Source organism: Palaemon carinicauda, chromosome 42 (genome assembly GCF_036898095.1).
Source record: "Palaemon carinicauda isolate YSFRI2023 chromosome 42, ASM3689809v2, whole genome shotgun sequence".
NCBI classification, from domain to species: Eukaryota; Metazoa; Arthropoda; class Malacostraca; order Decapoda; family Palaemonidae; genus Palaemon; species Palaemon carinicauda.
In genome coordinates this window covers 33,781,060-33,797,262 of record NC_090766.1, presented here as the reverse complement: position 1 = coordinate 33,797,262, position 16,203 = coordinate 33,781,060, and positions in this window count along the sequence as shown.

Below are 16,203 nucleotides of genomic sequence, written 5' to 3'. Positions count from 1 at the left end.
CCCCGTTCTGGAAGAGTATGTCCAAGAACTCTAGAACAAGAAGGTGATCAAGAGGGTAAAGTCCATCAGGTTCCAAAGAAGACTATTCTGTGTTCCCAAGAAGGACTCTGACAAACTCAGAGTCATTCTGGACTTGTCCCCTCTCAACAAGTTCATCGTGAACGAAAAGTTCAAAATGCTGACTCTTCAGCACATACGAGCCCTACTACCTCAAAAGGTATATACAGTCTCGATAGACATGGCGGACGCCTACTGGCACAGTCCAATGAATCGCCAGACCACCTCCTTCCTAGGATTCAGGCTTCAAAGAAGACAGTACTTCTTCAGTGACATGCCCTTTGGGCTAAACATAGCCCCAAGGATCTTCACGAAGCTCGCAGAGACAATCGTTCAACAACTACGCCTGCAAGGCATCCAGGTGATGGCTTACCTGGACGATTGGCTGGTGTGGGCAGCATCAGAAGAGGAATGCATGCAACCTTCCATGAAGATGATCCAGTTCTTGGAACATCTGGGCTTCAAGATTAACACCAAAAAGTCTCGACTTTCTCCAGCTCAGAAGTTCCAATGGCTAGGCATCCATTGGGACCTCCAGTCACACCGTCTTTCTATTCCGCTATAGAAGAGAAAGGAAATAGCGAGGTCTGTCAAGAGACTTCTCAAATCCAAACGAATTTCAAGACGACAACAGGAACGGGTGCTCGGCTCCCTCCAGTTCGCTTCAGTGACAGACCCAGTGCTAAGAGCACAGCTAAAAGATACATTGAGAGTCTGGAGAAGATACGCATCAAACGCTCGAAGAGATCTCAAGAGACCTCTGCCGACTCGGCTACGATCACTCCTAAAGCCATGGTCGGAGGCCAAGAAGCTCAAGAGGTCGGTACCTCTACAACTACCTCCACCCTCGGTCGTCATACATATGGACGCATCGCTAGAAGGATGAGGGGGTCACTCCCATCAACGCCAAGTTCAAGGAACATGGTCTCCCCTATTCAAGACGTTTCACATCAACATCTTGGAGGCCATGGCAGTCTTTCTCACCCTGAAGAGGCTGTCCCCACGTCCCTGAGTCCACATCCGACTGACCTTGGACAGTGACGTAGTGGTCAGATGTCTCAATTGTCAGGGCTCAAGATCGCCCCAACTCAACCAAGTGTTGTTGCCCATCTTCCGCCTGGCGGCAAAGAAAAGATGGCACATCTCAGCAGTTCACCTCTAAGGATTCTGCAACGTGACGGCGGATGCTCTATCCAGGACAGCCCCAATAGGGTCAAGATGGTCCCTAGACGCCGACTCATTCTCCTTCATCTCCCAAAAAGTCCCGGAACTGCAGATCGACCTCTTTGCAACGAGCGACAACAAGAAACTTCCTCGCTACGTGGCCCCATACGAGGACCCTCGAGCGGAAGCAGTGGACGCCATGTCCCTGGATGGGAACAGATGGACCAAGATTTACCTGTTCCCTCCACCCAGCCTTCTGCTAAAAGTCCTCACCAAGCTGAGATCCTTCCAAGGAATAGCGGCCCTAGTGGCTCCCAAGTGGCCCCGGAGCAACTGGTTCCCATTGATGATCCTGGTGTTACAACCCAAGCTAATTCCCCTGCTGGACCCAGTTCTGTCCCAACAAGTTCAGAAGTCGACTGTCTTCGCTTCATCACAGAAAACCCGAGACCTTCATCTCATGATTTTCTCTCTAGCCGTCAAGAAGAGGTTTGGGATCTCAAAGGAAAGGTTAGACTTCTTAGAGAAATATAAAACAAAATCTACCAGAAGGCAATATGAGTCATCTTGGAAGAAATGGGTGGCCTTTGTCAAGGCGAGAAATCCTAAGGAAATATCAATGGATTTTTGTTTGTCATTCTTCATTCACCTTCATGGACAAGGCTTAGCAGCCAACACGATTTCCACTTGCAAATCGGCCCTGACAAGACCCTTACTATACGCCTTCCAAATAGACCTATCTAGCGAAATCTTCAACAAGTTGCCGAGGGCATGCGCTAGACTCAGACCTGCAGCCCCTCCGAGACCCATCTCCTGGTCTCTTGACAAGGTGCTACATTTTGCCTCAGGTTTGGACAATGAGACTTGCCCTCTGAAAGATTTGACTCGGAAAGTGATGTTCTTGTTTGCTCTAGCCTTGGGGGCTAGAGTCAGTGAAATTGTGGCATTATCAAGGGAAGCAGACCATATCCAGTTCGCAGAAACAGGCGAACTCACCCTCTTTCCTGACCCAACGTTTCTCGCCAAGAACGAGCTACCCACTAAGAGATGGGGTCCCTGGAGAATCTGCCTTCTGAAGGAAGATATCTCCCTGTGTCCAGTGGAGAGTCTAAAGGTCTATCTTCGAAGAACTTCAGACTTCGGTGGAGGACAGCTCTTTAAAGGAGAAACATCGGGTTCCGACTTGTCACTTAAACAACTAAGGGCGAAGATCACCTACTTCATTTGCAGAGCGGATCCTGACAGTACACCTGCAGGTCACGATCCGAGGAAAGTCGCCTCTTCCTTGAATTTCTTCCAGTCGATGGACTTCGAGAGTCTTCGCTCATTCACAGGATGGAAGTCATTGAGAGTGTTCTTTAAACACTATGTGAAGCAGGTGCAAGAAGTTAAATACTTTGTGGTAGCTTCAGGTAGTGTGCTAAAACCTGCCGCTTAGTGCTGCGAAGAACAGTGAGTTATATGGGACTCTAACTCTAAGGGTGTCTGTGTTGACATTAGTGCGCAACATAGTGAAAATTGTGTCACCGTGGTGACATTACGGACTGTTCTAAATATACTAAGGTGAAGTCACATAGTCTAAACACTTGTGCCACGTGTTCTCAAACATGAAGTGTATCTAAGACATTTTCAGAAAGACATTACAATTCCTACGGAATTGACATGTGTGATGGCAAGTTTTCCTTTTCAGATACCACAACCATTTCTACTAATGTCCCAAGTCTATGTAACTGATTTACACTAATTACAAATTTACATTTATTTTTTATGTATGTTAATTCTCATTTATTGCTAATAAATTAATCTACAGTTTTCGTGCGTCTTATTTTGCCCTAACATTGTAAGAAAAAACTGTTTGAGAGTTTTACTATCCCTCTAATCTGTATAAGATAATTGAACAATAGAATTCTATCGTTCTTCTGCTTAAACAAACTCATCTAGCCCGAGGTAATTTGTTCCAACACGTCATACTTACCTTACCTATTACCTTGCTCCGGGACCGGCAGGTACTTCTTGATGCTGGGTGAGTTCCATTTATCATGCAACTAAGAGACTTTCCACAAGTCCAATAGGACTCATCCCTGGTGGGGGGCGGGAAGCGGTAACATAGTACAGTACGTGCTTAACTGAAGTGACACATACTGGTAATGTCACAGGTCTCTTGGGTCATTAGACCAAAGGAATATTGTCTAGAAGTCGAAGGCACTACTAAGGGAAAAAATACATGATACATTAATGCTCTGGTACACTTCCATCAGGACGACATGGGCTGAGCCCAAAAAATGGATTTTGAGCGAAGCGAAAAATCTATTTTTGGGTGAGATAGCCATGTCGTCCTGATGGACCCGCCCATTACTGTATTCTCTATTAGGCCTTAGCAGGCCCCCTCCCGATCTTACTATATCATGGGGGCTGGTCTTAACACTAAAAGGAATGGAGTTTGCGGGCGGTGATGACGTCAGCCAAGATGGCGTTGCTTATGACGTCATCCGAGTACCCATAACAGTAACGGACGAGGAGAACTTTGTAACGGCTCCTCCCATATCTTGCCACCAACTTCCCCCTCGAAGCGTAAACGCTATGTGGAGTGCAGATAGCTATGTGGCGTGTCAAGAATACGTCCCCTGTTATTATGCGATATCCTAAAGGACAACCTTAAGTGTACTCGCGCCAGAAGTTAGAATTCTGGAAACCTTTAGTTTAATTCTTTGGGAATATCCACTGTAGTCATATATACCCTTAGGAATCTACTAAAGGAACCTTCCATCAGGACGACATGGCTATCTCACCCAAAAATAGATTTTTCGCTTCACTCAAAATGTGTTTTAATGACTGACTCCAGCTCACTCTGAATCGATCAGGTTTGTAACACTAAGAAAAATACAAATTTCTATCAAAATTTGTGACCTTTTTATTCTTTCTCTGGAAAAGATAGAAAAGATGGCCCGTGGTTTAAAGCAGTATATCTTCACGTTTCGGTGGTAATCTTGAGCTTTATCACTGTTCATATTGAAATACATAGTTTTTTTATCATTAAGAAAACTAGAGAGGCATAATTACCTTGGTGTAGGTCTGGTTAAAAGGGTAGTTTTTTAAGACTGCTATTTCGAAGCACAGTAAAAAGAAGCTAATCTCATAAGTACAAAGGTTGATAGGAAGACTTTTACAAAGATTAACGGTTGTAATTAGGGCTTGTAGTTGGTTTTAGAGAACTTTTGTTTACTAGATCCCCAAAGTTTGACAGAAGAACATTTACGAAGGTTAAGGGTCGTATTGGAGGCCTTTAGGTTGTTTTAGAAAACCTTTGTATTTTTTATCCCTAGGCAAAAGACCATATGTTGGTGGATTGCCGTTTCCCTCTCGATGCTCGGCAATAGAGGGATAGTCCCTTCAGTGTACCTCATGTTGTGTTCTTTAGGCATTACTATAGGATCTTTGCAGTTCCTTCAGTCCCTAGCTACATTGCTCTACTGTATGTCCTTTTACCTTGTGTCTGTTCCCACTTCCTTTCTTCCATCTTGCTGTCCAACCTCTTTATTTATACTTCATAGTATAGCTTTAAGGTTTACCTCGAGTCGCTTTAAGTACTGAATGGCCTCACAGCACCAGTCCTCCTTGTTCTTTGCCTTCCATTAAATTTAACTTTATAGTGTAACAGCAGGTTTTTACCCTGGTGCATTTCTGTTGTAGCAGGTTTCCAGGTTTCAGTAGCAAGGACAAAGGAAGTCATTTTGTATAGAAATATAAATTGAATAAAATGCTCTACTGCAATTTTTAACCAGAATCGTGAAACAAATATATTCACCTTGAGCCAGTGCAAATTTTCACTTTAATGTTTGACACATTTTAAATGGAAAACACAAATTGTATACATTAAATCCAAAAATGTACTAAATACAGTAGGCCTCCGCCATACGACATTAATCCGTTCCGGAGTTGGTATCATATGGTGAAAGTGTCATATGGCGGGCAATAGAATAGCTAATGCGTGCAAAACCCCAGGTAAAAACATTGAAAATTAGTATGTAACAAAATAGTATAGTAAGCACTGTACTACAGTATACTTGTATATAATATACGTGTACTGTACAGTACTGTAAAGGAAAAATTAATTTTTATTTACCTTTGGAGTGACGTGACTTGAGCTGGTAGTGGGTGGAGGAGATGGTAGATTTGAAAACGTATCAATGCTAATTATGTTAAGTACACTTAATAATAAATTTATTCTTACTATTAAACACTTAAGATTAAAAATGCTTTTTTTTATTATTTTTGTTTTGAATTTTTTTTATGATTTTTTTTTTTTTAGAACTTGAAAACTTACTCTTTTTTTTTAACTTTTTTAATAGAATCACTATTATCATCTTTGCTTTCTGACACTTCTCTTTTGGAGAAATATCTATCCAAAGAAGCCTGTTTCTGACGATTCCTCAACATATTTCTAAAATGACTCATACACTCGTCATTAACACTCTCCATAAGACGATTGTGTGAGGTTTTTCTGGGTGTTTTTTTTTTAATGAAACTCGTAAGGTTTTCATACCAACCGATAGCTTCCCTTATTTCTGCCGATGTCGTTTCTTCAGTCTCCCCCCGTCCTCGCCACCACTAGAGCTGTGCTCTTCTTGAATGATGGTCAACTGCATTGCCTCCAACTCCTTCAAGTCTTCAGTCGTAAGCTCCTCCTTGTGCTCCTCGATAAGGTTATGGACGTCAGCCTCATCGACAACAAGCCCCATGGACCTCCCGTTTGAAATTATTTCCTCAACATCACCCTCAGGGGCAGGATCATCAACGGCCTCGTCTTCGGTTGAGGGATCGAAACCTTCAAAGTCTCGTTCTGCCACAACAGCTGACTACAATTTCTTCCATGAGGAGTTCAAGGTGCGCCTTGAAACCTCATTCCAAGCTTTGTCGATCATCTTCAGGCATTGAACGATGTCAAAATGCCCCTTCCAAATTTCACGGAGGGTGAGTTGAGTGCTTTCGGTCACTTTGAAGCATCTTTTGAACAGATGCATCGTGTAAAGCTTCTTAAAGTTGGCAATCACTTGCTGGTCCATAGGCTGGAGGAGAGGGGTGGTGTTTGGTGGTAGATAGAGAACCTTGATGAAGGAGAAGTCAGGATGAATGATGTCCTCGAGGCCAGGAGGGTGAGCAGGGGCATTGTCCAGTACCAGGAGACATTTAAGAGGAAGATTGCTCTCTTCTAAAAAGTTCTTGACAGCAGGACCGAAGCAAACGTTTATCCACTCAATAAATATGGTCCTCGTGACCCAGGCCTTGGCATTAGACTTCCAAAATACCGAGAGCCTCTCCTTCGTGATATTTTGTGCCTTGAGGGCACGAGGATTCTCTGAGTGGTATACCAGTAGGGGCTTAATTTTTAAGTCTCCTTTGGCAATTGCACAAAATGCAAGTGTAAGTCTGTCCTTCATCGGTTTATGGCCAGGAAGTTTCATTTCTTCAGCTGTGATATATGTACGGTGGGGCATTTTCTTCCAGAAAAGGCCTGTTTCATCACAGTTAAACACTTGCTGAGGAATGTAGCCTTCTCTGGAAATTACTTTCTCAAACTTCTTGAGGAATTCTTCTGCTGCTTTCTTGTCAGAACTGGCCGCCTCTCCATGCCTGACTACTGAGTGAATACCAGTCCTCTTCCTAAAGCGATCAAACCACCCATGAGATGCCTTGAACTCTTGGGGGGCTTGCTGTGACGTTCCTTCATCTCCGCCGTCTCTCTGGGCTTCCACGAGATCGGCAAAGATGGCGCTCGCCTTGTGTGAAATTACCGATTGCGTGAGTGTATCACCAGCGATTTCCTTCTCTTTAATCCATAGAAGAAGGAGTCTCTCCATCTCGTCGTTGATTGAGGTCCTTCCACTGGCAAGGACAGTCATGCCTTTAGAAGACTTACTTGCTTTAATGGCTTCCTTGTTCTTGATAATTGTACCAATCGTAGACTGGTTACGGCCATACATACTAGCGAGGGTAACGATGCGTATGCCTTCTTCATATTTCTTTATTATCTCCAGCTTCGTTTCCATAGTAATCATCTTCCTACTTCTCCCTTTAACATCACTAGCAATCTTGGGACCCATGGCTAACGAATTAAAGTTATAATTAAGCACTAAAATGCACAAAAAATATGATATGTATTGCAAGCACTCACACGAGATCAAGTCTTTACGAAACGCACACGAGATTCTGTACTGAGCGCGTGTTTAACAAATAGAGAGAGAGAGGCAGCATCTCTCTCAGGCATTGTGGGAGGGATTTCGGCCAATAGCGTATCGGCATCTTAGTGACGCCGTGACGCCGACCAATAGCAGACCAGCTTCTTAGTGACGTATGCAGTGATGTATGAGCGTGGTGGTAGGCTAGTGACTCGCACAGTCGTACGTGTAAATACCGCCAAGTTTGAGTTTTGGAATTCGATGCCGGAAGGTGGGGAAAAATGTCGTAACGAGGGGACGAAAAAACATCGTATTCCACACCCTAAAGTGAAAAAAACGTAAGCGGGGGAAAGTAGAAAAGTATCGGATTTTATTGTGGAAGAGAAATGCACTATTTCTACAGTGCACAAGGTTATGATTTATAGATTACTTTTACAGAAACAGTGCTAAAGAAGATAAGCTTAAATATATATTTGTTCCGTAACCGAAATACAAACCACGCTATTTACATTGGGTTTACCTTTTAGCGTAGCTGAAATGGCGAGCCATTAGAATTTAACGAGGGTGTATTACCCCCGCGCTAGTTAGCGGGGGGGTAGGGGAGTGGTAGCTAGCTACCCCTCCCCCCCCTCACACACAGATGAATGCTCACTTTCACTTTTGGCTTGGACTGGGACAGACGTCTCTGTCTTGGTCCTCTCTTGGCAGCCATTGTTTGTTTTGTCTTTACTTAATCGCTTACTTTTCTTTTACTCAATATATATGTAAACATGTTTTCATGTTTGTATATATATTTGAGTATAGAAATCAGTAAGTTTCCTTTTCAGAGTTGTGTGTGTAGTGTACGATATCTCCGTGGAGTCCTCGGCAGTTAGGCCACCACGGCGTAATTTTATGGGTTGCGATCGAGTTTGACTTCGGTCTTTCTTCTCTCTCTCTCTCTCTCTCTCTCTCTCTCTCTCTCTCTCTCTCTCTCTCTCTCTCTCTCTCTCTCTCTCTCTCTCTCTTGAGGTCGTTCACCCTTTTACAACATGTTACTACGCCCATGTAGCTTCCTTTCCGTGTGGGGGGGTTGCTACGCCGTATGTTTGTCTCAATTAGTTTATGAATCTAATTGTAGTTGTTAATTTTTCAGCTTGTAGAACGATTCCTTTCGTGGTTTTCGTTCTTTCTTTAGTGTTCATTCATTTTTAAATTACATAATTACATAGTTTCATAATTATAATTGTTATAATTCTGTTTTGGTTACAGCTCTCCTTCCGTGAGTGTAAGTGGTTTTGAGGGCACATGCCTGTTGTGTAATTCTTGTTTCCTTTCCCTCGGGATTCCTCTTCGGAGCCTTCCCGGGGGAATGAATGTGTACTAATGATTTTTGTTTTATTTTTATACAGTTACCGATCTAGTTCGTTTCTGTAATATGGCAACGGTGTGAGCTGTCTTGTTGAGGCCTGGGGATTCGGCTGTTGCTGCCTCCCCCCTTTTATTTTCGTCAGGGGCGTGTCTCCTTCTACTGGAAGTACTCCCGTGACGATTGACAGCTCTCCAGTTCATTTTAGAACTCAGGAGGCTTGCCTCCTTGGGCGGGTAACTTTCCTTCCGAGGGAAGTTTTTCCTGTCCAGGCTTGAGTTTTTCCCCTTTTGGGGGGTTCTTCTCTTGCCTTTTTTTTCGTGCGACTATGCTCTTGGTGCTGAGCGGTCACACCTGCAGTTTCGCTCAAGGGGCTGGGCAACTGCAGGAGCCCCTCTTCGGAGGATTGCTCCTTTTAGGTCACTGGCTGACCAGTCTCTTCTACGAAGTGTTTCTCTTTCATTCGCGAGAGAGTACACTCATAGAGACTCCTCTTCGGAGGATTCTTCTGCTGCTGTTGCTGTTGGCCTCCTTCGCCGTAAGGCCCACCGTCCGCCTCGTCATAAGAGCCTCACATCTCCCTACAAGGGTGCTAAGAGGCGCCTTTTTGAATCTCCGTTTGCAGCCTACAACTCCTTCTTCTTGATCTTCCGCCTTGGTGCAGATGGACAGCAGTCTGATCTCGTCTTCCGACGGGCAACGGTCTTCCCGACGGACAACGGTCTTCCAACGGACATCAGTCTCCCGGCGGACAGGCAACGGTCTTCCGATGGACATCTGTCTCCCGATGGACAACGTTCCCTTCGGGGCAAAGGGTTGCCTCCCACGGGGGTTCTTCCCTTGCATGTCAGGGTTCCCCTGCGCGCCCTTCGGCTGTGTTCTCTCCTGCTCCTGCTCAGTGTTAGCGCACAGGCGCTCTCCTGCTCATCAGCACTTCCTGATCGCTAGCGCTCTCCTGTTCGTCAGCGCTCTCCTGCTCGTCAGCGCTCTCATGATGATCATCCCTGCTGTTCCTGTTGGTTCCTGTTACGCGCCCTGTGCGCCCACATTCGCCCTCGCGATCTAGAACTTCGGTTCAGGTCTGGGTCAAGGTCTCTTCTTCTATGCGCAGGCTTCCACGCGTTGCCTTCTGCTCGTCAGCGATCATCAGCTCACCAGCGATCATCAGCTCGCCAGCGACCTTAGACGCGTCAACGTTCACCTGCTCGCCAGCGATCTCCTATGCGTCAACGATCGCCATCGATCTGCCTGCGCGCCCTTCTTTGCCACACACCAATGGGCGCCAAAGTTTTTCTAACCGTCTAGGATCGCCTGATTAACAGTTGGCTTCAGCGCTCACCTTACTGATGCATCTGCGCGCCTTCTGTTAGCGCGATGCGCGCTAACCATCGCTAATCTCTCTCGCTTTGGCAATCGCCTACGCACCCGCGCGATTCTTCATCTGCTCGCTAGCGTTTTGTTAACGCACCACCGCTCGCCAATGCGCCGTCGCTTGCCGACACGCCATAGCCTGCCAACGCGCCATCGCCCACCTGCGCGTCAGCGCTCACCAGCTCACCTGTTGATCCACATCGCCAGCGGTCTTCCTCGCCCACGCGGCAGCTCGTTTCCTCGCCATCGCGCTAACGCTTGCGTTCGCCGCCTCGGACTCGCGCTCATTCACCTGCCCACCCTCGCGACCACTCACCTGCGCGACCGCTCGCCTACGCGACCGCTCACCTGTGCGACCGCTCGCCTACGCGCCCGCGCGACTGTTCGCCTGCGCGCCCGCGCGACCATTCGCCTGCGCGCCCGTGCGACCGCTCTCCTGCGCGCCCGCGCGACCGCTCTCCTGCGCGCCCGCGCGACCGCTCTCCTGCTCGCCTGCGCGTCCGCACGCCCACGTGCCTGCACGTCTACGCTCATGCGCGTCCGCGCACATGCTCTACAATGTTCGCCCGCGCGCGAACCAACGGTATTCCATCGCGCGGACGGACGGTGTTCCGTCGCGCGGACGGACGTTGTTCCGTCGCGCGGACGGACGGTGTTCCGTCGCGCGCACCGACGGTGTTCCGTCGCGCGCACCGACGGTGTTCCGTCGCGCGCACCGACGGTGTTCCGTCGCGCGCACCGACGGTGTTCCGTCGCGCGCACCGACGGTGTTCCGTCGCGCGCACCGACGGTGTTCCGTCGCGCGCACCGACGGTGTTCCGTCGCGCGCACCGACGGTGTTCCGTCGCGCGCACCGACGGTGTTCCGTCGCGCGCACCGACGGTGTTCCGTCGCGCGCACCGACGGTGTTCCGTCGCGCGCACCGACGGTGTTCCGTCGCGCGCACCGACGGTGTTCCGTCGCGCGCACCGACGGTGTTCCGTCGCGCGAACCGACGGTGTTCCGTCGCGCGAACCGACGGTGTCCCGTCGCTCGAACCTACAGTGTTTCTTCGCATGAACGTCGGCTTAATTCTTGCAGTATCCATTGCTCGTCTATGGGTTATCGCTCGCTGACCACCAGCTCTCGCCCTTCCTACCACGCTCGCCCTCCTTCTGCGCTCCTTCGCTCACCTTCGTTTGCGTTCCTGCGTGACCGGGCATGGGCGCTTCCACGTTCGCCCACGCGCAAATCTTTAAATTACCATAGCGCGAGCTCCAGGGCGATTACGACCACGATTCCCATTGGGGTTTTCGCAGCATGGCCAGCCTGGCGAGTTCTTCTGGAGCGTATTTCCAGAATACGGCCTCACCCCGTAAACGCAGAGCATGACACTTGCAAGAATAGGAAGAAACTTCAGGGAGGTCTGAGCAACACTCCTCTTTCCAGAACCTGGGTTAGCCCTTCCCCGTCATTCCCTGGAAGGATTTTTGGCGGGGGGCTTTCCGTTCGAGATTTCTCCATCGGCCAAGGGGTGACTGCTTACCCCTTCCTCTGGGGGCTTACCAGGTCCTTTCCCTCCTCGGTTACGGCCCGAAGTTTGGATCAAGGAAGCCACAGGAAGATCATGGGTACTTTCCTCCTCTCGGGCTCAGGCACCTTGGCGTTTCGTCGTTAAGTATCTAACTTGCGGACAAGCTCGATGTTGTACCATCTGGACGCGCTGACTGAGTTCTTCCTTCGGGTGTCTCATCTGTGGATGTCGACAACCTCAGACACCCTTCCATCCTTGAGAAGAGTTTGTTTGTGCCTAAGGACAGAGACTTAGACAGCGGCTGTGCGGAGGAAATCGACTTCCGTTTTCACTCCTCCAAGGCGCTTTCTTCCAGACTTTGCAGGGCTCCAGCGCCTTTTCCTTTCAACCACGTCGGCCTAAGTTATCGGCTACGACAACTGAGACAAGGTGTCCAATTGTATTTTCCTCCTGTCAGGAACAGATGGCACGGGAGGCTCCCCCGGGGGGGGGGGGGGGGGGGGGGGGGGGGGGGCATAGTCCTAAAGGGAGCGGCAGAGTTCACGAACTCTAGGATTGCAGGTTTCACGCTGGGAGGATGCTTAAGGTTACTCATCCAGATGACAGCTTCCCGATGCCCATTCCCGCACGATCTCTGTGATCAGCCAAGGATATCGCGCCTGCCGTCTCTGTCAGCGAATTCAGTGTCTCTGAACCTCTATGCCATAGCGTCGGCAAGAGTTGCCCGGTTGGGCAGAATGATCCATACCTTAGGCGAAGGTCCTCCATAGGATCATCGACGGCTTCACCCCTGGCCTCTTCAGTCGATCCTTTCTTGTAAGGAAGGATCTGAGAGGGGAGTTCCGTAGTCGACCTCTCAGCCCTAATCAAGTTTGTCAAACAAACTTCGACCAGCGTAGAACAGCAGAATCGATCAGACTGGTAACAAGGCGACAGGACTCCTTAAACCCTGGATCGGAAGGACGGGTACTTTCAGTTTCCATTCCATCCATCTTCCAGGGAGCTCGTGGAATTCATCCTAGACTGCAAGTATTCCTGCTTATGATGCAGTGTGGCGATCCCGCCGTGGCATAGCAGGTTTTTTTCCCCAGAGAACTCTCACTGCTTTCCTCATGGCCGCTCAGGTGCAGGCTTCCGCCTCCTTCGCTTTTTGGAGGGCTGGTCAACTCCGGTAGGCTCGGAGTGTGGGTTCATGGTATTTTGCTTGGAGCCTTCTCTTCTTCTGCCTCAACATCTGGAGTATCTGGCCATGATATTGAGTCAACGGCCTTACCACGTTGGAAACCCCGCTTCTCGTCCGTCCAGCAAGGTTAAGCAACGTCGGTTCTGGTCGGTACTTGGATGGGTGACCACCTTGGGACGCTAGATTCTGTTGCCACATCCTCCGAGCCTTCCTTTCAGTTGACTGTGGCAAGACTAAGGAGAGTCGCAGTACCTGTTCTCAGTCAAGCAGAGCTTTCAGCCCTACCTTGGAACGTTTCCTAGTTCTCCTTTCCTCATTGACCCGTCTATAGTCCGAACGGTCGCCTCAGGATAAGTTCCATGTGGGGCGGTCCAAGTTCCGGTGGTTTCAGGCAACGATTAACCGGACTTCCTGGCCCCTATGGGACCAGCGGAACTATTAGACCTGCAATGGGTGTTGACCTATGGAACCTCTTGATGGTAGTGGATATTCTCGTCCTTTCCCCACATTCTTGATGCTGTTCTCGGACTCGTCAAAGAAAAGGGGGGGCATGTTCCGGTCCAGGCCTATGGTCAAGACCTGAAGGATACCTCTCCATCATTCAGGCAGGCTTAGGGGCCGTAGTCTGGCCCCTCTACAGATCCTACAGCTCCTGCCGAGTCGCTCCGTGCGCGTCGACTTCATGATTCTGGCGTGTTCTAACCAGCAGGGGTTGCATTTTCACACCTTCACATCTTGCAGTAGAGATACCGGGATGATTGAGATACTCTCAATTCCACCATCGGCTCTCTAATTCCAGGCAGAGGAATGTTCTCTCCGACTATCCGAGCAGAGCCTCGTAGAGAGAGTGTACCTGGGGGTCTTTGACCTTGAGTAACCAGCAAGTCCTAGTCTGGGGGACCTGATCGCGACAGCTTGGAACCTCAAGCTTCCGCTGTTCTTCCCCCAGTCTCAGACCCCGAGACTCTGGCAAGATGCATTCCGGTGATGGTGGGACAACTTCGACGCCTGCGACTTCCCTCCCTTTTGTCTGTGGACAATGGGTCTCAACAAGACCAGGTTGTCTGTCAACCTTTCAATGGGAGAGCTCCACTGGGACTATGCGCAGAACGGTTTCTGGACCCTCTGCTTCCCCTGACGGAACTCCCGGGAGAGCTTCTCCCACGGCGCAAACTACTCAAACAACCACACTGCAACATCTCTCCCGAACCGGGACGTCGCTTCGGCTTCATGCCTGGAGACACTACGCCTCCTCCTCAAGAAGAGACAACCTGCTACAGTCGTGGTACGGAGGTCGCGTCATCTGCGATAGTCATCTGCAGGTGTCTTCCAGGCAAAGTGAAGAGTCTTCGGTGGTTGGTGCCGTGGGAGATATACCTCTTCCCTTGAGGCCTCTTCTCCAGCAATAACGGTCTTATTGCCTTTCGGCGGGAGGAAACTCCTTTCTGCTCTCAGCAATGAAGCCTGTCGCTCAGCCTTTCGCTGACCTTCAGGCTTAAAGGAATAACTTTTTCCTGCCCGCTGGATCTTTCCTCGCTCATGCGAAGCTACGATCGTCCCTGCCCTAGTTGGAGGAAGACCTCCAACTTGGAGCATGGCTCGGGCTTTTTAGTCCCTTAAGAGATCTTCTCAAGACCCTTTACGACAGGGCTCGGATTACATTCCGCCTTGGGTCTCCTGCTCACTCTGCCCACGGCCAGTGTTTAAGCAATCTTCTTGGTCTCGTACGACTCCGCCCTTTCTAAGGAAGAGGGGAAGGCAACATTCAGGTTCGCTCCTGAGTTGTTGGCTAGACTCAGAATCTGGGGGTCCCGGCCCTTCGGTCCAATTCCTTCAAGATTTTGAGTCTCCATTCTGTGTCTGATGTCCCAAGACCTTCTCTTTCTTGCCAGTAAAGGAATCGAGAGGTTAGCTTTGGGAACAGCTGCAGTTTGTCCTCAGTGGCAGCCGATTTGGGAGCACAAGGAGGACACGGGGGAGAGTCACCAGTATACCTCTTCAGCTCGGACTCAAGGACATTCATCTCGACCTGTCTCCAGACCCTCCCCCGTCACGTCGCCCTACAGCACGATGTTGGATACATCGCAACGTCCCTCGCCTTCGAGTAATACTACTCTGTGACGCAGGTGCTACAAGCTGGAGTCTAGAAGCGTCTAATGACATTCGCAGCCCGCTTCCTGCAGGGCGTGACCCACAGGAGTCTCGATACGTTTTCTATCGCTCTGTAGTGGCTACACAACAGCTGGTCTAACCTCAGGCTCCTTTTTGGACAGGTAGCAGAAGGTTGAGGGCACTGTTATCAGGTTTTAGTCTGCATGAACGAAAGAAGTATGTCTGGCCCTTATTTCTTTCTTCATCATCCCCTCTACGGGGAAGCAGCATCCTGGTCTCTGCATAGCTGACCTCGAACCTCTGCAGATAAACCATGCTTCCTTGTGTTCCGAGTATTGAGTCAATACTGTCGCGTCCCCCATACCCTGACGAGGTGGTATTAGGAACGTCCTAACCCAGAGTTCCTTCTGGAACTCCAGGTCAACTGCCTAGGACGGGTCACACTTCTTCCTTCACACACAAGCTTATGTAGGCCACACGGTCCCTTGCGGAGCAAGGAACTTGTGAGCTGCAGGGACTCCTTTTCTCGAGTGTGACTCACTCGGATTCTGAGTCCCCGGGTAGAGCCAAAGCCAGTATGGCTGGGGACTTTCCACCCTACCTAAGGGGTAAGTCACCCAATGTAAATAGCGTGGTTTGTATTTCGGTTACGGAACAAATGACAAATTCGAAGATAATTTGTATTTTTCCTAACCATACAAAGCTTAGCTATTTACACATATTTGCCCGCCAGCCCTGTCCCCCAAGACAAGTCCTACCTCTAAGTGAAAGTGAGCATTCATCTGTGTGTGTGAGGGGGGGAGGGGTAGCTAGCTACCACTCCCCTGCCCCCCCCCCCCCCCCGCTAACTAGCGCGGGGGTAATACACCCTCGTTAAATTCTAATGACTTGCCATTTCAGCTGCGCCAAAAGGTAAACCCAATGTAAATAGCTGAGGTTTGTATGGTTAGGAAAAATACAAATTATCTTCGAATTTGTCATATATATATATATATATACAGTATATATATATATATCCTTGTGTATTTATTGATGAAATTACAAAGAAAATTAATATGTTGATTATCTTATACTGTAACTAGGTCCTCTCTTGTTTGAAATTTACACGATTGAACTGGCAAATATACTTGAAACTCACAGAGTTAAGTTTAAAATATACGCTGATGATACACAATTCTATTTCCCAATAGAATCAGTTGATGAAGCTAAAAGAAAGATACATGAAATAATGAATGACATTAAGGCTTGGATGTTAACAAAAAGCTCAAGCTCAATGAAG